Genomic DNA, 23,785 nt, shown 5'->3' on the forward strand with positions numbered 1-23,785 from the left:
AAGTCAAACCCTAACTGGGATGGACACAGGGAAAATGGAAGCAATATTGGCAATAAAATGTATATAAATTGCTTTTGATGATTTTTACTGTTCAAAAGTGCAGAGAAATGGGCAGTCATGGGTCAATAGAGTCATTTGTTGTTTTTGTTGTTAATTGATATAGAGGTGATAACAGTTTGTTTAAACACTGATGAAAATGTTCCTGTAGCGAAATGAGAAAGACTTCTTGAATGAGCTTTTGGAAGGAAGGGGATATGGATTATTCATTTCTAAAACTTCACACAGCCTCACAGTAGTGTCTCAAAATAGATACCTAGTAAACTATATGTTGTATTCCATTTGCTGATATATAATTGCTACTCCATACTTGGTATGATTAGCATTTGAATTCGAATTAGAAAAAGCATGTATATTATGTTGACAGATCTAGGATAGCAACTTGTTATCATGATAAATAGCTAGTCTTCGATTAGCCATTAGAAAACAAACAACAATTATATATTATATAGAACAATAGATTTTAAAATAGCTCTATTTAAATAGAAACTTGAAAAGAGTAAATTGACTTAAAAAAAATCTTATAGGTTTCTTAGAGAGTATAAGAAATAGAAATGTTCTTTTTAGACACTTTCTTCCAGGAACTAAGGCTTCCTGTGGTGATTCACAGGTAGGATATATTGAGCTGTAACCACACTATAAATTAAATTTAATCTACTGATGCTAACATCAGAACAGGGTTTGCCAAATTCTTAGGGTCAATGATAGAGACCAAAACATGCCTGCCTTCATCACCTTAAGGATTAAAGACAGTTAACTTTATCACTTTACACTCCATACTTGAAGTAGGACAGACACTACTAATTAATTTTCAGAATCTGTCCTCTTCAGTTTTACAATATTTCACTAGATGGTAATGTGTGCATCACCCTAATCTTCAATGCATTGCCATTGTACTTGGTTAGCACAGCAGATGGTATGAAGTTAAAAATGGAATAAGAGATTAGCTTGGTCAAACAACCTAAACTTTGTAATTAAAAAGAATCTTCTGGAGATTAGTTTCAAACATGTTTTGGTGCCAGATGATTAATACTCCTCTTACAGTGGCTTTAAAATTATATTGTCATCTGCACACTTTCATAATATAAACATGAGATTAAAGTAATAAAACTCAACAAATATTGCCAAACTGGACAATCCTAATAATTGCAATGGTACAGATGATGATGATGATGATGATGATGATGATGTTGTCTAAAATGTTCAGTCCCCTTACTAAAGACCAGGAACTAAGTTGTATACACAGAATTTATGTCACTTCTCACAACCAATCTGTGAAGTAGATACTATTATAATTACCAATTTACTGATGGAAAAAAGCTGAGATTTAAAAAGGTGGGGTAACTTGATTAAGTTTACGCAGCTCCCAAGTGGTATAATTGGAAATCTCAGATTGTCTCTCTCGCCCATAATGCATTATATTGCTACGGTGCAGGTAAGGGCAGCACATGTTTACAATGATTTCCCTGAAAAGCTCACTTTTGTTCCTTCCCAATATAAACGTTTCTTGAAAGAAAAGTAAGATAACCCCAACTTGTAATACCTTACATTCACTTTGTGCTTCACACTTTTGATATTTTGTTAGTCACAGTAAGAATGAAAAACTTAACTCCATCTCCAATAAATCCAAACCTATACCCAGTTGCACTGCTATTCTATATTGGGTATAGATATATAGACTATATCTATATATAGATACACACACACACACACACACACACACATATATATATATATATAGAGAGAGAGAGAGAGAGAGAGAGAGACTGGGTATATTGTAGGAAAAAAAATCTCATTTCTCAAAGCAAAAAGAAAAAAAAAGGAAAGAACAGAATTTGGGGATCAGGAAAACAAAGTAATTAGAACTTCTTTGACCTAAGTTTTATGACTTTTAAATTGTTTGCATTGTCTTGGAAATGCTGTTAATGTAACAAAATGCTTGTGTTACATTTAATCATTTTGAGTTTCTTACTATAGTTTTGTTATACATTGTTTGTAGTTATGAGCAGGCTGAGATCACAAGATTAGAAATGGAATACGTCTAAATAAAGGACTATCAGTGTGAATAGTATTTTGTCAAGGATCTAAGTAGACTTTTCAATAGCTGAAACTTCTTTAATTATACTATTAGGGTAATATTGTATTTAGTACACGATTCTAATTTTGTTTTATTTATAATATTTACTCAAACATTAACTGGGAGACTCTAAAACATTTTATATGCATTAAATAGGTTAAACACATTCATATGTATGCATATATGTGTATTTACATGTATATTCATATATAGTACAGTGTGTGTCAAAGGACCAGTAAATGTGATTAAGACTGCTACAGAGTTCTCTTAAAATCAAGGTAGGGATAGGCATTATTGATACCAACTTAAGCTATTGACTGATTGATTGATAATGGCCTTCTGACTTTGGTGCAATTCTAAGAAGGATACAAGTGTGAGACCAGGTTTGATGGGAAAGAGAGCCCTCCCTGGGGAGAAAGGGAACCACAGTAGCACGTATGAATAAGCATGAAATTTTTATTCTTTTAGCAACTTCAGAATAAAACCTTGCTAATACATCAATACACTTTTCATCAAATACGCAAACAGTATATGATAGAAAATATATATTGGGGGTGCCTGGGTGGCTCAGTCAGTTAAGCATCTGACTCTTGATTCTGGCTCAGGTCTTAATCTCAAGATTCATGAGTTCGAGCCCCACATTGGGCTCTGTACGGACAGCTTGGGATTCTGTCTCCCTCTCTCTACCCCTCCTCTGCTTGCTCTCTCTCTTTCAAAATAAATAAAAATAAACTTAAAAAAAAAGAAGGTATGTATGAAGTTCATTTCTTCAATTCATATAAGGACAATGCATGGAAAGCTGCAGGCTCTTAATACATACATATATTTTTTTTAAATAAAGCAATAGACATTAAGAAAACCTAAGACATATAAAATCACATCCTTCTGTATTCCCTCCTAATTATCTAGTAAAATCATGTACTTAAAGGAGGAATTCAAAATATACTTTAGATTAATTTTCTTATATATAGCTCACATCTCAGAACTATTAAATCTAAAAGCATGTTGAAAAACCTTGAGTGCATGTATTACTCTGAAAATGGTTGCTAGAATTTGCATTTGATTATGCTAAAATGAATGTTATGGCTAGTTTTGTGCACTCACTGCAGAATTTCAGTTTTAAGAAGTATTTTAATGTTTCCACATGCCCTAAAGCTAAGCCAAGGGAATAGGGAATAAGTAGAGAAAATACATTTAAGTATTTTATTTTAAAATTTCCCTCTGCATTAAAATTACTATTTTGCCTGAGAATATACTAAGTAGCCAGTGTTTTATTCTTTAACTCAAGCTTAATCCATACAAAATATTTAACATCAATTCTGTTGTATTTTGAATCTCTTATCATTTAGGTAAGTGAAGTATTGTAGGTAAATTGCTCATCATAATTTAGTGCTTGATTCAAAGAAACAAATTAAGCCAGGATACATGCATATGATTTTAAAAAGTGCCAAACCTTTCACTTCTATAATATTTTATAATAGTTTAAAATATTTCCCTCTCTCTTTACTTATGATTATTTAGCCTCATTATTATGGAGTATTTAATGAGTCCTCAGAACAAAATATAATTTCCTTTTTTAATAAAAATGGGTTTTTTAAACAGAGTAGCACAATTAAAATGTCATTATTTCCTGTAACACTGATTCAGCTGACAATAGGTTCCTTGTACTCTTTTTCAAATGACTAATTCTCTTTTCTATAGAGAATATGCATGTGCATATGCCAAAAAAAGCAAAATCTCTAAATTCATATTATTGCAAACTATGCTGGTTTCTTTAATCAGGATATTTCAAATAGTAATCTGAGGGGTTTATTCTCTTAAATTAGGTAGTTAAAGTATCATAGGTCTCTTACTATAGACAGAGATATTAAAACTAAAACATAGCAAAGAAAATTAAGAAACACATTTTAATTAAAAGTAAGAAGAAACTGTACTTTGTTATCCGTTATTTCTTTTTTCAAATATTATATTCTGTGTTCACTATAATATATAAAGTTTGATATAAACTATGTTTACTTAAATATTTATTTTATACCAAGATTCGCATACTTGGACAATATATTCTATGGACATACATCTAAGCTAGAGTTAAATGATGGGATAATAGACAGTCCAGCCATGAAAAGTCTTTCTCCTTTTGGAAAGGGGAAGATACCTGAAAGAATGCAGAATTACACCATTTCAAAGAGATGTCTTTGCAGTATGTTTAGAATGTGTTACTTTTAAAGCAGAGATTTAGTAAAACCACTGAAGAAATCTTGTACATAGTGATTTTAGTGGACAAGATCTCAGAAAATCAAAGCATATTGTGATGTTTACAGTGTTCTTTGTAACACTGTTCTATCTTTGATGTTCTATCAATGGCTTAGAGGCATTTATTTATTTTTCCTATCATTTTGCCAGAAATTGCTATGTGCTACCATGAGTAAAAATTAATCAAAAATTATATTTTGATTTCCTCCTCTAAATACATGGTTTTATCAGGTTATCACTGAGAATAAGAGGAAGTGTGGCCTCATCTATGTGTAAATTTTTCTAAATCCAGTTGCTTAATAGAAGGAAAAACGTTCTGAGAGTCTTCTATTGGTCATATGGGTTGAAAATAGCAGTTTCATAAGCAAGGCTAAGAGAAGGAAAAAATAATTTCAACAGAGAAAATAAGCTTTCCATTTAATGATGCTTTTTACACAATCTAATTCTCTATTAAAACTATTAAATACTTTATCCAGTTTTTCTGATATATTTCAATTAAATACACCATAGTTTTTATCCCAATGCTTAGTCATTGCACCCAGTAAGCATTGAAAAAATATGTCAAATTAACACTTAAGAAATATATATTATTTGTAACATATAATTGAGTTATATATGATATAATATATAGTCCTTTTCAGTATTTAAACATTCCCCTTTAGGTATATCTCCTGATTCTGTAGGCATAAAGCTTTCACATTTCTCTTTTCTTTAACCCCCTTCAAAACAAAGGGGATGTGTGACCTTTAATAACCGTGTGGAGTTAGAGGATACATGGAGGTTCAATATGCAGTAGCTGCTGTGTTTGCTCCTATGAACTAATACTCAGTTGGTCTTAGGACTTTTCCTTGGAGAACATGGTCCTTACCTCTTACCTTTGGACTCAAAGCTGAGATCTACGTTGGATTTTTCATTTGATTCTGATCTTCTGCCACTCCACTTCTCACCCTTCTGCAGCCCCTTAACAGGGCAAGTGTTATTTGTGGTCCCTTGCAAACCACTTGCAAGCCATGGGGAACCAAGAATGGTGCCCAGGTTCATCCCTCTAGCCATGTTCTACTATCACCAAGACACCCATGTCATTTTGGAATTGTTCTTTGACAGGCTTCCAGCCTTCCCCAATAAGCAGTGAAGGATGTCACTATGCCTGCTGTTCTTTAACTTTCCAGAATTTCTAACTCTCTCCTTCCCCACTTCCCCATACATTTGGACTCAGGCATTGGACTTATCTACCTCACCCTTATTTACTGCCACCTTGTGGGCTGGAAACAATGAGTTTGCCATGTTTTACTTCCTTCACGCCATATCCTAATTCTCTCCACACTGAAAATATAGTGAAACTATCTAATCTAATTACGATCTAAATTTTGTATTCCCTGAGTCAGCAAGTTTGGAACCCAACTGAATATCTGTTTGGAGTTTGAACACAAATGTTGAATTTTAGGCTTTCATTAATTATCTAGGTGTGTAATTTAGTTATCTGAATTTAATTATTAAAATTCTCCCCACAATTTACTAAGAAAATTATCTCATGAAAAGGAAGAGGTAAATAGTATTTTAATATTGAATATTACTACACCAAAAATAATTTATTATATTTTCTCAATCATTTTTTATGTATGAGATGATTTTTACAACCTTTTACCAAAAAAGAAAATTAATATATGCGTCTGTCAAATTTTGCCTAAATGACACTATAGTATGGGATTAATATCCTGTTCAGTGCAGATTATATTTTTTAAAGTAAATTTACTTGGAACACATGTTAAAATAAGTATTTTTTAAGCCACAAAAACAAAATTGGATTTGATTTTGAAAGATTCCTATCAATCAAACTACAGTTTTCAAAATATCACATAAATTCAAAGAACCCAAAAGTCATGTATTTTTTTTTCTTTGTGAAAAATTTTGGAGGATAGACAAGTTTTCCTTTAATTAATGCTCCACTTAAGTTCACATTAATATTAGTTCATGTCTTGAGCACAGAGAGGCTGTGCAATTTTCTTTAGAGATCAAGAGTGTGAAGGATCATATGTATGTTTATAAAGGAGAGAAAGCATTAGCTTTAAAACCCTCACTGACCATCCATATATGATTAACAGAAAGTAGACAGTTGATTTACATAGAGTCTACTTTGAACATTTAAATGAATAGGTGTGGTGACTCAAAGATATGGGTGGCGGAAAAGATAACCTAATTTCACAAGGGGGTTACTTCTTACACATGGCTACCTCTTGTACGAAGTATGATGTTGGAAAAAAATAATGAATGCACCTTGTATAAATCTGGATCAAGTGAATCTAAAAAGTCTAGTTTCTAGCCTATTTTTGTATTGAATATGATCCATGAAACACTCTATGCTAGACAGTCTGCAGATTGATGCAGTACTTTGTGCTAAAAATGAGACAAAATCCATGAAGTATATTTCTCTACAAGTTTTACCCTTTGAACACCTGCACCAGAATCCCCTGTAGTACTTACTAAAAATCCACATTCTTAGGTTGTAGACAAGGCCTACAAAAAACAGACTCCTCAAGGCTGAGGAATCTGCACTAAAACAAACACAAGCAATTTTTAGATAAACCAGAATCTGAGAATGTCTTTTCTTATATAAACCTTTGTATGTGAGAGAATTAAGTTAGTATTTGTTTCATTCATTGCTTGAGTTAAGGATTTAACTCTTTTGGTTTAAAATCTCATTTCTGAGATAGAAACAGGGAGAGAGAGAGTGAGAGAGAGAGAGAGAGAGATCCAATTTATGTTAGCAAAGAGCCTAACTAAGCAACATAATTTTAGTTAAAAGAACATTTTTCTATTAATCGTCTGAAATATAGTTAAGTACAAATGGAAAAATAGTTCACAATTATTGGACACCTACCAAATGCTAAGCACAGTGTTTTATACTTACATTGTATTCTAATTTTATAACATTTATGAGGTAGATATTATTAACATCGCAATAACTGGTGAGGAAATTACGATGAGCACAAAATAGGATGTTGTCTCCTTCTCCCTAGTATACCTCTGCTGCCAAGTCCTCCACCATTGTCACTTAGCAAAAAATTTACCTACTTTAAAACTAAACTCTTTCAAGAAGACTTCATCATCCACCTCTTTCCAGTCAGATATGTCTCTTATAAAGAGTAGTCGTGGCCATGAAAATATGCTAAATGTCACCAATCATCAGAAAAATGCAAATCAAAACCACAATAAGAGATCATCAACATTTTATCCAAATGGATAAAATCAAAAAGACATGAAGTATCAAGTGTTTCCAGGATATGGAGAAAAAGGAATCTTTGTGCACGACTGGTGATAACATAAATTGGTACAGCCACTGTAGAAAACAGTTCGAAGTTTTCTCAAAAAAATTAAAAACAAAAATACATTTGACCCAGCAATTCCACCACTGGATATTTACCCCCAAAAAACAAAATCAGTAGTTCAAAAAGATATATGCACACCTATGTTTACTGGAGCATTGTTTACAACAGCAAAGATATACAAGCATTCCAAATTCTCAATGATAGATAAATGTATAAAGAGGATATGATATATATATTATTACACGGCCATAAAAAAGGAGATCTTGACAACTGCAACAACATGGATGGACTGAGAGTATATAATGCTAAGTGAAGTAAGTTGGACCGAGAAAACAAATATCATGTGGCTTCACTCATATATGGAACCTGATAAAACAAATAAATAAATAAACAAAAAGCAGAATCAGATCTATAAATACAGAGAACATACTGGTGTTTGCCAGAGGGAAGGGGAGTGAGGGGATGGGCAAAATGAGTGAAGGGGAGTGTGAGATACAGGCTTCCAGTTATAGAACGAATAAGTCAAAGAAATGAAAGGCACAGCATAGGGAATACAGTCAATGATATTATAATAGTGTTGTATGGTGGCAGAGAGTAGCTATACTTGTGGTGAGCACAGCATAGCATATAGAGAAGATGGATCACTACATTGTACACCTGAAACAAATGGAACATCGTTTATCAACTATATTCAAATTTGACAAGTTTAAAAACTAAAAATAATAATAAAATAAAAAGTAATCATATGTCATCACTGGGCAGGTTTCAGTGTTAATGTCTGTTTTTACATCTGTTTCTTCTAGAGATTAAAATTTTTTGTGGACAGGAATTTGTCCTAATTTATATGTCTTGTGAAAATAGCAGAAGGAACACTTCAGCTACAAGCTAAATTCTGAAACACTCTTAAGACATGCTAGATACATGTGAATTAAGATGACTAATTTTATGGCTTTCAGCTCAGAAGAGGCAAAGTGGTGAATGTCTTTGGTCTTCCTGAATCCAGGTTCATCTGACACCAGTTGCCTCCACCATGCCACCTAAGTTCAACCCCAATGAAATCAAAGTTGTATACTTGAGGTGCACTGTGGGTGAGTCAGTGCCTTTTCTGCCCTGGCCCCAAAGATTGGCCCTCTGGGTCTGTCTACAAAAAAGGATGGTGATGGCATTGCGAAGACAACTGGTGATTGGAACGGTCCGAGAATTACTTTGAAACTGACCATTCAGACATTAAGCACAGTGGACATATCACTTTTGATGAGATTTTCAACATTGCCTGACAGATGCAGCACCGATCTTTAGCCAGAGAACTCTCTGGAACCATAAAAGAGATCCTGGGGACTGCCCAATCTGTGGGCTACAATGTTGATGGCCACCACCCTCATGATATCATAGATGACATCAATAATGGTGCAGGGGAATGCCCAGCTAGTTAAGAACTACAAAGAAAAATACTTCAATATTGACAACCAAAAAAAAAAAGATAATTGACTTAACATATTAAATATTAAATATATTTAATTAAAAACACACAGTTGTCTGAACAACAAATATCTATTCTTCCAAAGAAACAACAACAAAACAAACAAATAAACAAACAACAACAACAAAAACCCAGTAGTGCCTGTAGAAAGGAAAGATAGCAATACTTCCAAAAATTCTGTGTGTGTGTGTGTGTGTGTGTGTTCTGAGTTACAAAAGTCCCTGACTAAAAATAGAAATCTTCTCAAGGGAGCTAATTTGTGATCCCATGTGTCTCTTCATCAGGTTACAATGGCTTCCAGCTAAAAATGAAAGTGACACTACTTGGGCATGAAATTGAAGTATAGCTTTATAAAGTACAATAAATAGTTCTCATTTAAAATTTCCCAGGGGTTTCACAGATAGAAAAATTTAAATAGGTATATTGTGCTCTTCTGTTCATTACTAGTCTACTGGTATATATAGGTACAAGTGGAACAGAAAAAGAAGCATATATCACATAGTATTTCCCTATGTTGAATACGATGTACAAACACAGAGACTGTTTCTACTTAGAAAGATGATTCTTAAAGATTCTCTGACTGTAAAAACCTCCTCTCCTGGACTGTCTACCTAATCAGATGTTCACTCTACTAGACTCTTTGGGATCAAGAACAAGTCACAATTAGGGTCATTCACTTTTAAAACTGCTAAAGCATGTCTGGGTCACCTATATTCAGCTGTTCCCTATCTTAAAGATGAATATACTGAATCTCAAATTTATTTAAGTGGAGAGCATAAATACATACATCCTGATGATAGTGGTCTGATCACTTCCAATCTATTGCTCCTTATATCAAACACTACTAGTCTTCTTTTCTTTTTTTTTCTTTTTTACACTATTTCTATTTCTATATTTCTATTTCTATTTCATTGTCACATAAAAAACATTTGTGGATTTCCTAGAAGGGTCAACATCTAAATCCTAAATGGTCAAGATGTAAGATACCACAGGTGAAGACATTTCAAATCCATGTAAGTATTTGACTAAAATATTTGGTGTGACATAGAAGAAAACTAAAAAATATTTTGTCTATTTTAATTTGTAACACATCTCCATTTATCAGGCATTAGAGATTCATAGAATATCATATCTGAAAAGGATAATAGAGATTATCACAGATTTTAAATAATGACAATTCACGTAGGTTAAATTAGAAGTATAAATGTCATATAATTTAATTTTGAAAGATCACAAGACAATCTCGAATACTAACACTCAATCTCGAAACCTGTTAGCACTAGTTTATGAATTCAGAAATTTTCAGGATACAAAATCAATATACAAAATCCCATTGTATTTCTATATACTAATAACAAACTATTAGAGAAATTAAGAAAGCAACCCCATTTATAATTGCATCAAAAAGAATAAGTTGTCTAAGAATAAATTTAACCAAGGAGGTGAAAGACCTTCACACTGAAAACTACGACATTAAGGAAAGAAATTGAAAAAGCTACAGATAAGTGCAAAGATAACCCATGTTCATGAACTGGAAGAATTAATATTGTTAAAATGTTCATGCTACCCAAAGCAATTTACAGATTGAACTAATCTCTGTCAAAATTCCAACATCATTTCTCATAACACTAGAATAAACAATCCTAAAATTTGTATGGAAACACAAAACACCTTGAATTGCCAATGCAATCTTAAGAACAGGGGCTCCTGGGTGGTGCAGTCAGTTACGCATCTGACTCTTGATCAGCTCAGGTCATGATCTCACCATTCATGGGATTGAGCCCCACATGGGGCCATGTGCTAACAGTATAGAGCGTGCTTGGGATTTTCTCTCTCCCTCTCCCTTGCTTTCTCTCTCTCTCTCTCAAAATAAATAAGTAAACATTAAAAAAAATAAGAAAAAAACTAGACGTATCACAATCCTTGATTTCAAACTATATTACAAAACTATAGTAACCAACACCATACAAAATTGGCATAAAAACAGAAACATAATCAATGGAACAGAATGGAGAGCTCATAAATAAACCCATTCACATATGGTCAATTAATTTATGACAAAGGACCAACAATGAGGAAAGGACAGTTTCTTCAACAAATGGAGTTGGAAAATCTGGAAAGTTACATGCAAAAGAATGAAACCAAACACTATCTTACACCATACACAAAAATTAGCTCACAATTGAATAAAGACTTGAATGTAAAACCTAAACCATAGAACTCATAAGAAAAAAAATAGTAGTAAGTTCCTTGCTTTCAGCCTTGGCAATGGTTGAGTTTGACACCAAAAGCAAAGACAACAAAAGGAAAAATAAGCAGGTGGTACTATATCAATCTAAAAAGTTTCGGCAGAGCAAAGGAAACCATCAACCAAATAAAAAGACAACTGACTGAATCAGAGAAAACTTTTGCAAATCATATATTTGATAATAGACTAATTTCCAAAATATATGAAGAATTCATACAATTCAATAGCAACAAACAAACAAAAATCAAATGATTAATAAATGGTCAGAGGATCTTGGGACACCTGAGTGGATCAGTCTGTTTAGTGTTCAGCTTTGGCTCAGGTCATGAATTTATGGTTTATGAGTTCAAGCCCCACATTGGGCTCACTGCTATCAGCACAGATCTCACCTGGGATCCTCTGTCCCCCTCTGTCTCTGCCTCTCCCCCACTTATACACTCTCTCTCTCAAAACTAAATAAAACTTATAAAAATAAACAATAAAAAATGGACATAGGATCTAAATAGACATTTCCCCAAAGAAGATATATAGATAGCCAATAAGCACATGAAAAGTTTCTCAACAGCATTGACCATCAGAAAAACACAAATCAAAACCACAATGAGATATCACCTTGCACCTGTTAAGAATGGTTATTATAAAAAAGAAATAACAAGTGTTGGTGCAGATGTGGAGAAAAGGTAACATTTGTGCACTATTGGTGGAAATGTAAATTGGTGCAACCACTGTGGAAAACAGTACGGAGATTCCTCAAAACAGTAAAAATGGAACCACCACATGATCCAGCAATTTCAACTCTAGGTTTTATCTGAAGAAAACGAAAACATTAATTCAAAAAGGTATATGTACCTTCATGTTCATTATAGCATTATTTACATATAGCCACGGCATGGAAACAACCTAAGCATTTACCAATGGATGAATGGATAAATTAATATAATATATATATACACACATATAATGATATATATGTATATATATACATATATATACATATAATGATGTATTAATTGGCCATAGAAAATAATGAAATCTTGATATTTGTTTTTGTTTTTAATTTTTCAACATTTATTTATTTTTGAGAGAGAGAGGCAGAGTGTGAGTGGGGGAGGAGCAGACAGAGAGGGAGACCCAGAATCCAAAGCAGGTTCCAGGCTCTGAGCTATCAGCACAGAACCTGACTTGAGGGTTGAACTCATGAACCACAAGATTATGACCTGAGCCAAAGTTGGATGCTTAACTGACTGAGCCACCTAGATGCCCCAACATTTGTGGGGTTTTTTTTAATGTTTATTTATTTATTTTGAGAGAAAAAGAGCACACATGAGTGGGAAGGGGCAGAAGGAGAGAGGGAGAGAGAGAATCCCAAGCCAACTCCACACTCAACGTGAAGCCCAACGTGGAGCTCAAACTCAGGACTGTGAGATCATGATCTGAGCCAAAATAAGAGTGGGACACTTAACCCACAGAGCCACCCAGGTGCCCTGAAGTCTTGCCATTTGTGACAACATGAATGGACCTTAAGGGCATTACATTAAGTTAAATACATCAGAGAGAGAAAGAAAAATACACTTATATGTGGAATCTAAAAAAAACAAAAACAAAAAAAAAACACAAAAAAACAAAACTGAGCTCCTCAGTACAAAGAATAAATTAGTGGTTGCCATAGGTGGGGGTGGAGAGGGGCATAGGCAAATTAGGCATAAGTGGTCAAAAGCTATAACACTTCTAGTTATAAAATAATTAACTCCTGAAGATGTAATGTATTAACTACAGTTAATAATACTGTCTTATATATCTGGAGTCCAATCTTAAATATTCTCATCATATGAAAAAATTTATAGCTATGTAGTGATAGATGTTGACTAGACTTACTATGGTGACCATTTTGCAATATACACAAATAGAGAATCATTATGCTCTAAGCCTGAAACTAATTTGTTAGAGTATATGTTGATTGTACTTCATTTTGTTTTAAGAGGAGTATAAATAAATCATATAACTTAATTTTGAAAGAGCACAAAACAACCTCAAAATGTTTTAGGTTTTTGTGGAGACTGGGTCACTCAGTTGGTTAAGCCTCTGACTCTTGATTTCAGCTCAGGTCATGATCCCAGAGTTGTGGGATAGAGTCCCATATTGGGCTCCGCACTGAGCGTGGAGCCTGCTTGAGATTCTTTCTCTCTCCCTCTGCCCCTCCCTCCCACTTGTGCTCTCTCTGTCTCTGTCTCTGTCTCTCTCAAAATAAATAACATTTAAAAAAAATTAAAAATGCTTTAGGTTTTCAGGGAGCCTGGGTGGCTCAGTTGGTTGAGCCTCCGACTTCGGCTCAAGGTCAAGATCTCATAGTTCATAAGTTCGAGCCCCGCATCGGGCTCTGTGCTGACAGCTAGGAGCCTGGAGCTTGCTTCTGATTCTGTGTCTCCCTCTCTCTCTGCCCACCCCCCACCCCTGCTCACACTCTCTCTCTCTCTGTCTCTCAAAAATAAATAAATGTAAAAAAAAATTTTTTAAATGCTTTAGGTTTTCAAAAATGGCTGAGAGGCAAAATCAATTCTACTGACTAGTTAATGTAAAGAAAAATAATGTTACTGGATATCGTGCATTAAATAACTGTAAAAAAGAAAGTTTAATTTAGTAAAAACTCTATTTTTTAATGTTTAGTTTTGAGAGAGAGAGAGAGACGGGGGGAGGGGCAGAAAGAGAGGGAGACACAGAAGCAGGGTCCAGGTTCTGAGCTGTCAGCACAGAGCCTCACTTGGGTCTTGAACTCAAGAACCATGATATCATGATCTGAGCCAAAGTCAGAGGCTTAACCGACTGAGCCACCCAGGCGCCCCAAAACTCTGTACTTTAAGAATAATACATGTAGTCAAAGATTTATTTTACCAACTACTTAGATGTATTGGTCACATCTGATTTCTGCCATTTTTTATGGATCGGTTTGTGTATAAACACATCTTGGTCAGTATGTGAAAACAGTAGTAGTGTTTGCTAGAGGTGGCCAACCAGTGCCATGACTTCCTTCTACCATCATAACAGAACACTTGCTTTGTTACGTTGTCTATCCCATTCAGTGCAGCCCCTGTGATGCAGAAAAGCAAACCTTACCCATAACTCCATAAATAAACCCTGATTAGTATGGGCTGGTCAAGGGAATCACAACCCCCTTATCAGTAATATTAGTGCAAGGACACTGGCATAAGTCAAGCAGATCCTATAATTCCCTGGCAACTTTTATTTGCTCTGAGTTTGGTGCCTGACTTATGGTGGTCCAGTCAGTTCTAACAAAAGACCTTATATTCCATGATTCGGGAGAAGCCTTCTCTCTCTTTTGTTGAAGGTGAACAAGGAAGCTTTCTGCCTCAGTTGCTTCCTGCAGTCATATTATAGCCCTGAGGGAAGCCTACCTCACAACAAATCCAACATGCTTTGGTATAGCACCGAATGGAGAAATACAAGAGAAATATAAACACTAATTGAGGGCCCAGTTATGTCTTGGAGTGTACCAAAGTTCAGACTGTCTAACGTGTCTTTTTGTTTAAGCCAAAGGTGTTTTAGTGTGCCCCATGGCTAGCCAAGATAAGCCTCGGGTGAGAAATTGATTAAGATGTGCATCCTGGGTCCCATCCCAGACCAACTGGATCAGGAACTTAAGAGTGTTGTCTACGGATATGTGAGGGCTGTACAAGATATCAATGCCATTTTCAAATGCATCAAAGGTTAAGAGGTATTAATGTGAATATGAACCACTTTTGAGTCAATATTTCTATTAATCATAGTCAAATGTACTCTAATAAAAAAAAACAATCGTTTCTATCAAATGTGCCATTTATACATATGTAGTCACCAAAATAATGCTCTATTTTAAAAATATTTTTAGTAAATTTTCATTAATTTTAATGGAACCTATTTAAAAACCATAATTTAAAATTATACTATACATCTATATTTTCAATCTGTAAATATTCTTTTCATTCAATGAACAAAAAGAAGGTCCAGGTGTAATTCACCAAATCATAGTAGGTAAGAAAAATATATTGATATCTGCTTCTGGTACCTAACACGGAGTTCCTAAATCCCTTGAAATATCCTGAGTCATAGGAGTCCTGGGAGCATTTTTTTTTTTTTTTTTGTAATAAAGTGACTAGGTATACATGTGGAAGAGGATTGGTCACCAGAAAAATCAAGTCCTTGTTAGAAGCTTGGAATTTTTAGTCCCACTTTTACCCTCTGGGAAGGACAGAGGGGCTGGTGATTGAGTTAATAGTTGATCAAGCCTATGTGATGACGCCTCCATAAAAATCCATAAACTATGAGGTTCGGAGAGCTTCCGGTTTGGGGAACATATCCATATGTGGGGAAGATGGCACATCCTGACTCACCAAATACAGAAGCTCCTGGGCTTGGAATCCTTTTGGACCTTCCCTTGTTCTGGCTGTTCGTCTGTATCTTTTACCATATCCTCTATAATAATCTGGAAAAGCATAAGCGAGTGTTTTCTGAAGTTCTGAGAACCACTACAGCAGTGTATCCAACCTGAGAAGAGAATCATGGGAACCCTTAATATTTAGCCAAGTTGACACAAGCGTGGGTAACTGAGGGATCCACTACTTGTGACTGGCATGTAAAATAAGAGACAGTCTTATGGAACTAAGCCCTTAACCTATGGGGTCTGTACTACCTTGGTTGTTAGGACTGTAGGACCCCAGATGGTGTCTGGAGAAATGGGAAATTGGTTGGTAGGAGGGAAAAGAAAACCTACATATTTACTGGTAGAAGTGTTGTCGTGTGAATAAAAAGAAACCATAGTATCCTTATAGTAGACATGTTTTTTTCTTACCAGTCTATCATGAAAAAAATCTAAATAGTAGTTAATGGTAAAAATACATTATCATAATCACTAGAATATCAATCTTGAGAATAAATCCACATGAAACATTCTTAAGTGGATGCTGATGTCATGTGTGCAAGTATGTATATTTGTATGTATGGTATATATTTTTTTCTCTAAAGAGACTTAAAGAAATTGAAGTAATATATTTTTACATTAAAAAAAATTACATGGTTGATTATGGTTTCATTTGTGAAATTATAGGCAATTTTAAAAATTATAGAAATATATGCAATAAATATATTCATATGCTCCTCAGCTGGAAGACTTTTAAACACATGAACATTCAAATGTTAATGTTCTGTAATAGCTCCTTCTTATTATAAATTAAAATTAGTTACATTATCTTTATACTTAATAGCAACTATCAATTTTAGAAATCCAATTTACTTTAAAACATCCTTTCAGACTCTATGCTAAAATTTCTTTGAAGGTGTCTCCAGAGAAGGAGGCTTTGCCATTAAAACCATCTAGTCTATTCACAGAACAGATGAAAGAGTCCTAGCTTCACATACTGATGCTGGACATACTAGAAAATCAGAATCAAGCTTTATACGCATCAGAACGCAGAGTTTAATGTTCAAGCTTGACCAGTCTATAAAACAGGCCAAATGAAAAATTTTGAAGTCTCAAAAAAAAAAAGAAAAGAAAAGAAAAAAAAAAGCACCCTAGTCACAGTGATCTGGTCAACTTTTCTGCCATGACTTTAAAGGTGCGCTTACTTTGAATTGTTTTAAAATATTAGATTTCTCTTTATTATCAAAACATTTTTCCTACTGTCCTGAAAACATAATCTCCTGAATCAATAAATTATACATGCAAATTATCTGAAAATTGTTCAATACTGAATTAGCCTCGCAACTGTGAACCTGAAGAAACAAAGTAAACAGCCTATAATCTAACTTGATGTAAGTCAAATTACAGTATTCTGGCTCCATGGGAAAGATTTATTAAATTGGTACTCAGTTAACCCATTAAGTTCTGCTGGGTGAATCACTTGAATTCTTTTTTTTTTTTTAATGTTTATTTTTGAGAGAGAGAGAGAGAGAGAGAGAGACCAAATGTGAGCGAGAGAGAGTGGGGGGCAGAGAGAAAGGGAGACACAGAATCTGAAGCAGGCTTCAGGGGCCGACGCCGGGCTGGAACTCATGAACCACAAGATCATGGCCTGAGCCAAAGTTGGATATTTAACCAACTGAGAACCCAGGCACCCTGAATCACTTGAATTCTTAAGGCAAGTCTGCATAGCACCCCCATTTGGTTCTAAGTTTCTAACAGGGTGAAAACAGAATGAGTGCAATTAAAATGCCTGCCAAAATCATACGTGGAGAGAAGAGAAATCAACATCACCATCAAATAAGCAGGGATGAGCCAATTGTCTTCACTGCCTAACACAGAACAAATACATGTACATGAGTACATGAATAATTTAATAATTGCAGGAGGAATTAATCAACATATCAGTGGATCACAGTATGAATAAGGAATGCACTCTCTAAGGGAAATTATGAACTAAAGGGTGATTCTGTAGATAAATTGAAAAGTATTGAGGTTCTTCCATGTTTTGGAGCTCTTTCTTTAAATTCTCTTGGTACTTAATACTAATTCTCTTTAATGTAATCCTTCTCATCACTAAATATACTGATTTTGAATCATTATCCCCATCCCCATAGGTAATTGTATAATATCTCCACACCCAAGTGAAATCGAAGAGGGAAGTTTTTGGCTCAGAAAGCAATGTGTATTTTAAGCAGACCTTCTTAAGGGAATGTGTGAAATATATCTGAAATCATTTGTACTCTACAATGTGCCAGATAACATATCTACCTTATCTCATTTAATCCTCAAGAAAAACTCCAGGCGATAGTGATAATCACTCCATGTAACCACAAACAACCAAATCTGAGCAGAAGAAAAAGTAAAATTATACTTGAACCCTGCCTGTGAACACCATAGTCCATGCTCTTTAAATCAAATTACTGGTTATACTGCAGTTTTGTTTTCTATGGTTTTGTTATTTGCAAGTTATCATTCTAATAAAACAAACTTCAGTCCCTCGCAAACCAAAATTAATAGCAGTAGCTATTGTGTAGCCAGGAGCACAATCTGACACCTTTGAAAGGTTATTACAGAAAGAAGGAAAATGAATCCACTGAAGAAATCCATGGCCCAGGGCTGAAATTTAATAAAAGTTTATATTGTACTTCTAGAATAATTTTGTTTGATGGGCAAATGGAACCATGCTAAAAACATGTGGTCACTTTTTCTTAATAAACTTATAGAGGCTCACAACTTCATAAAACACAGTTATTTATTAACGTATTTATTTCCTTCACTTGGAGAAGAATGGCAATTACTAAAAATGTTCTCATATCTGCATAGCAACCAAGACAGAAGTAATTAACCAATGGATAAAAACTATCTTTAGTAAAAAAAAAATTAATGATAATAGTACCTTAAATTTATAAAGCACTTTTTAGTTTTCAAGGCTCTTTCATACACATTATGTCATTTAGCCCTTCAAGAGCTTGGTGAGATTGCCAGGGAAGATAAATTATTAACCCAGTTTTATGGGTGAGCAAAGTAAGGCTCAGAAAGATTAAGTGTCTTACCTAATAATACACATAGTTTTATGGTGGCGTTTATATATTATTATTAAAGTCAAGTGTCTTTCTGGATTTTTGGGGGTCCTCTCTTTTAACAGCAATGGTTTTACTATCTGGGATGGAGTTTTACAGTTTCCCAGTTTTCAAGACGGTTTAATCTAAAAATTATAACTGAATAGTTTCCATGAAAAAAAATAACCATAACATCCCATAAACATGGCTTTTAAAAATCCTGCAGTAATATTAGGTTAGTATATTTCTAATACAGAAAACCAAGAACATAAACAAATGAACCAAAAAGGAAGCAATTGTTCTTCTGCTTATTGAAATAAAAAGGGCATCCACGCCCTGCATCAACAGTTCCTGAATTTTAGGATTAACACTACCACATTCTTAGTTTGTAGTAATAAAAAATATTTTCCAAGAATCATCGGCATGTCACATTCTTTCTTAGCATGAATAACGATGAGCGGTTTTGAGCTCTAATGATGCTGCAAGATCACAGAGAATGCAGCTTGGAGGCTTACCATAGAAATTAGTGCAGTGTCACATTAGCAAGCAAGACACAATCAGAGAAACAAATTCAAACTGAAGGAAACGCATTGCCAGATATAATTCTCTGAAATAAAGCAAAAACATGCAACAATATTGTCTTAGTTTTCAGTTTAAGCTTTCTGAATCCAAAGGTGGATTTGGGGATTTCATTTGCAATCATCCTTTACCATGCTAGATTTGCTGCTGTCACTGTGTCAGATGGACAAAAGAGTAGCAAAATTAATCCAAATATATTCAGGTAATAGGACTGAAGACTAATCAGCCAGATCGATGTGTCTTTTTCATCATTTTACTTGGGTGATGCAGCGTGCCTAGGAACATTCAACGAATACCTGATGATTTGGGCTGTGGAGGCAGCCGGATTTTGCCCATTCCGTCATTTGCATATTTTAAATTTGACTTCCAAGTTGTCTTAAGTACTGTGAAACTGTTAGCTGCTAATACTGCAACAGCTGCAGAAGTAAAACTGTAGACATGGCTATAGGGCACTGATACTAAACTCAGCTCTACCACTAAATCTTTATGTTCCCAGTTCTTAGGCACAACTGCTGTACTGGCTGCTTTCTTTCATCTTTCTGAGAAATCAGCAAGAATAATATAAGATGCTTCAGAGTAGTCACCTATCCATCATTATCCTTTAATATGTTATGGACCATGCTTTATAAGCTTAACACAAATCACATTATCCTACTATTTCTGCTAGACCTGTATTTTCACACCACTACAAGAATAAGAACTATCTGGATGAAATCTCCTGACAGATCAGATTTTAATCTCAAGTGATATAAAATACAATGCATTTTAGTTTGGCTTTTTCCTCTCTTATTTTGCAATAATTCAATACAGCTTTGAGATGAACTGAGATACATGCTGCCGGGCTGTGATATACATCCAGTTAATTTATAATAGGCAAGCATCGTATATGCTCAAAACAGTTTTGTCATCATGAGCCAAGAGTTTCCTCAAAAAACCTTTAGGATCTCCTGTCTAATTTCCTCTAGAAAAAAAAAAAGTGCCCCATGAAAACTCTACCAAATCTAAATAAAACAAAACCAAAAACTAATAAAGTCTAAATGAAAATGATAAAACAGTTTCACTCACTAATTAATTTAGTTACTTTTATAGCTAATTCACTTTAATTAAAGCCTTGAAAGTGAAGGGAGATCAGTACAAACTCAAAGGTTTCACATGAATATTATCGAGGCTTTCTTTTGGTCAAATTAGATGCCAGATTACAGCCAATCTTAAAATATTTCAGTCTAAGGTACTAGCCATGTTCCTTGAACTGAAACTCTTTGATCATTACAGGACAAGTTTTGTAGCAGCAGCAAATCAATTTATTGAGTAAAAAAATTATACATTGTTTGAATTTTGTCAGCAACTCTGAGGGCCACACCCACAAAAGATGGGTGTTCTTGCAATTAAAAATCAACACAGTTCTGGTTTACCACCTTACATAATAGATTATCAAATCCACCTATGTTATATGGCAATCTAAAATATTTGAATCCCTCTACACTCAAGAAATGGTATTGGGGGGCGCCTGGGTGGCGCAGTCGGTTGAGCGTCCGACTTCAGCCAGGTCACGATCTCGCAGTCCGGGAGTTCGAGCCCCGCGTCAGGCTCTGGGCTGATGGCTCAGAGCCTGGAGCCTGTTTCCGATTCTGTGTCTCCCTCTCTCTGCCCCTCCCCCGTTCATGCTCTGTCTCTCTCTGTCCCAAAAATAAATAAAAAAAACGTTGAAAAAAAAAAAAAAAAGAAATGGTATTGGCATGTATAGTTCTCTCCATAAAGTATAAACTTAAAGGCATTGCTGTTACCCAATTCTTTGGTAAACCCTGGCGGAAAGGAGTGATGTTCGAGAAAAGATTTATGCATCATACAGTTTATACATTCAATGCATTAAAACCCTAATTTATATCAAGTTTAATATCTGGAAATGAGAACATACTGACATCATTAATATAAAAAATTAATAATTTATCTTTTTAACCAAACAAGTACTGTTTTAAATGTTATGCTTTTCATGTTTATTCAGAGAAAATGCTGTGTATGATATAGTTCCAACCCCCTCAAAAAATGTCTGTTCTTTTCTATGTTTATGTATTTTTTCACATTTTTGTGATTTCTTTTTATTTTTTCTATTTTTTATAAAATCTTCTTTTAATTATATCAGATAAAACTTATTTAAAAAAATTGTTCTCCACCTTATCTTGCATCAACATTTTATTGTAGGTGTTTTTTTTTTTTAATTTTTTTTTTCAACGTTTATTTATTTTTGGGACAGAGAGAGACAGAGCATGAACGGGGGAGGGGCAGAGAGAGAGGGAGACACAGAATCGGAAACAGGCTCCAGGCTCTGAGCCATCAGCCCAGAGCCTGACGCGGGGCTCGAACTCACGGACCGTGAGATCGTGACCTGGCTGAAGTCGGACGCTTAACCAACTGCGCCACCCAGGCGCCCCTTATTGTAGGTGTTTTAATTGCTTAACCTATAAAACTAGAGAGCTGAACTATACCCAAGGGTCATTTCCATTCTAAAAAGCTCTGATTTAAAGATCTGAAATTATCAATTAATTAACAGAAAAGATTGATCTTACTGATGAATTCAAAGCACAAAGGTCAGTGAAGTTTATTTACTAGTACTTTTTTATTTTCTTTTTAAAAACCATATATGTAACATCTTTTCTATCAATTATACTAGATCATCAATTCTCAAGTGAGTGATTCAGCCCCTCCCCCCGCCACGAGGCTATTTATCACAGTCTGCAGAAATTTTGGTTGTCAAAACAGCAGGGAGTTTAAGCTATCAACTTCCAAGTGTTAACCGTATGGGTTAGAATGGTACAATATTGCTGCTGAAGACGGCCTTGAGAAAATAGTCAAATTAAATCAATAGTTCTGGAGAGTGGGAGGATCTCACCCCCAAGGTACATTTGGCAGTGTCTAAAGAAAGTTTTGGTCATATGACTTGGCTTAGGAGTTGCTAATGGCCTTGGAGGTAAAAGCCCACAATGGCATTAAACATCTGAAAACAAACAGAATGGCCACTCACAATAAAGAATTACCTAGCCCAAAATATCAACAGTGAAGTTCTGAGGCTGAGAAACCCTGTGCTAGATGGAAAAGGTCTCTCTGTCCTTAGTTTGCTCTCTATTTAGATAAATATAAACATCTCCATAAAAAGCACCATAACTATAAACACAACCTATTTTAGAAGAAAGCAAAACACTCCATTTTTTATTTAATATATCTTCATCTCTTTCTAAATTGTAGTCTAATATTTTAGCTCCTTTTATCTTAACCTACTAGCGAAAGATGTTTTGCATATCTTATACAATGAAAAAAACTAAAACCTAAAGGATTTTTTTTTAGAAAGTGAAACTGATATTCTGTTTTACAAACTGATAATTCTTTGGCAGAAGTTTCAAGTAATTTCCCTTTAACTAAGCATCTTCTAAAGAAAATTGATGTGAATGTCTCACTTTGGAAGATAGAAGCTGAGAATTACACTGAATATTATTCATGCGACACACACTTAGTGAGCACTCTTTGAATGCCAGGATGATGTGAAGGAGTAGACCATATGAAAAACTGAAGAAATTAAAATTGAAATGCCAAAAAGCCTAGGATTTGGGTATGGAGAATAATGAGTGAGAGAGAATGATAGAAAACGAATCCAGAGAGGTAGGCAGGAGTAAAAATGACATGAGGCATGGAAGGTCATGTAATGGAAGCCGTTAGTATATTTTAAGCAGTAAAATGCCAAGAATTGGTCCCTTCCCCTCTGATTTATTCCCTTCTCTTCTTTATTCCTGCCTCCTCCTTTCATTTTTCTTCTTTCATTTTTCCTTTCAGATTTCTCTGGCTCTTAAGAAGAAAATAGACTGAGGAAGTGAGAAATGGTAATGACTTGGACTAAGTTAGTAGTGTTAGAAATGGGAAAAAAAAATGGTTGAGTGCTGGATGGATACAGTAGTAAGGTGAAACTCATAAGATCTTCTAGTGGATCAGATATGAGGGTCAAGAGAGTACACCTCCAAAATTTTGGGCTGGAACAAGTAAATAAATAGTATTGATTGTCACTAAGCTAAGAGACTGAAGAATAAGTTTTGTTTGAGCAATTTTTGTCATTTGCTTGCTTGTTTTGGTGGGGGAAAAATCAAGCATTCTATTTTGAGCATGTCAAGTTGAGGGTGTCATATAAATACAGATATAAGACAATATTTGAGAATTATGGAAAAGTTAGAGGTTGAGTTATAAATATGTTGCCATCAGCACATAGGAGG

The 23,785-nt window shown here is 34.6% G+C and overlaps 1 protein-coding gene and 1 pseudogene across 2 annotated transcripts in view; one reads left to right on the forward strand and one right to left on the reverse strand.

Annotated features, from left to right (window-relative positions):
• BRINP3 (BMP/retinoic acid inducible neural specific 3) overlaps positions 1-23,785 on the reverse strand; it is a 383,884-nt gene that overhangs the window by 305,859 nt on the left and 54,240 nt on the right. The window lies entirely within an intron of this gene.
• LOC124510384 (60S ribosomal protein L12-like) lies at positions 8,744-9,146 on the forward strand (annotated as a pseudogene).

The sequence above is a fragment of the Lynx rufus genome, unplaced genomic scaffold (genome assembly GCF_022079265.1).
Source record: "Lynx rufus isolate CCGP_SWC_20201006 ecotype Redwood Valley unplaced genomic scaffold, mLynRuf1.p SCAF_15, whole genome shotgun sequence".
Classification (NCBI taxonomy): Eukaryota; Metazoa; Chordata; class Mammalia; order Carnivora; family Felidae; genus Lynx; species Lynx rufus.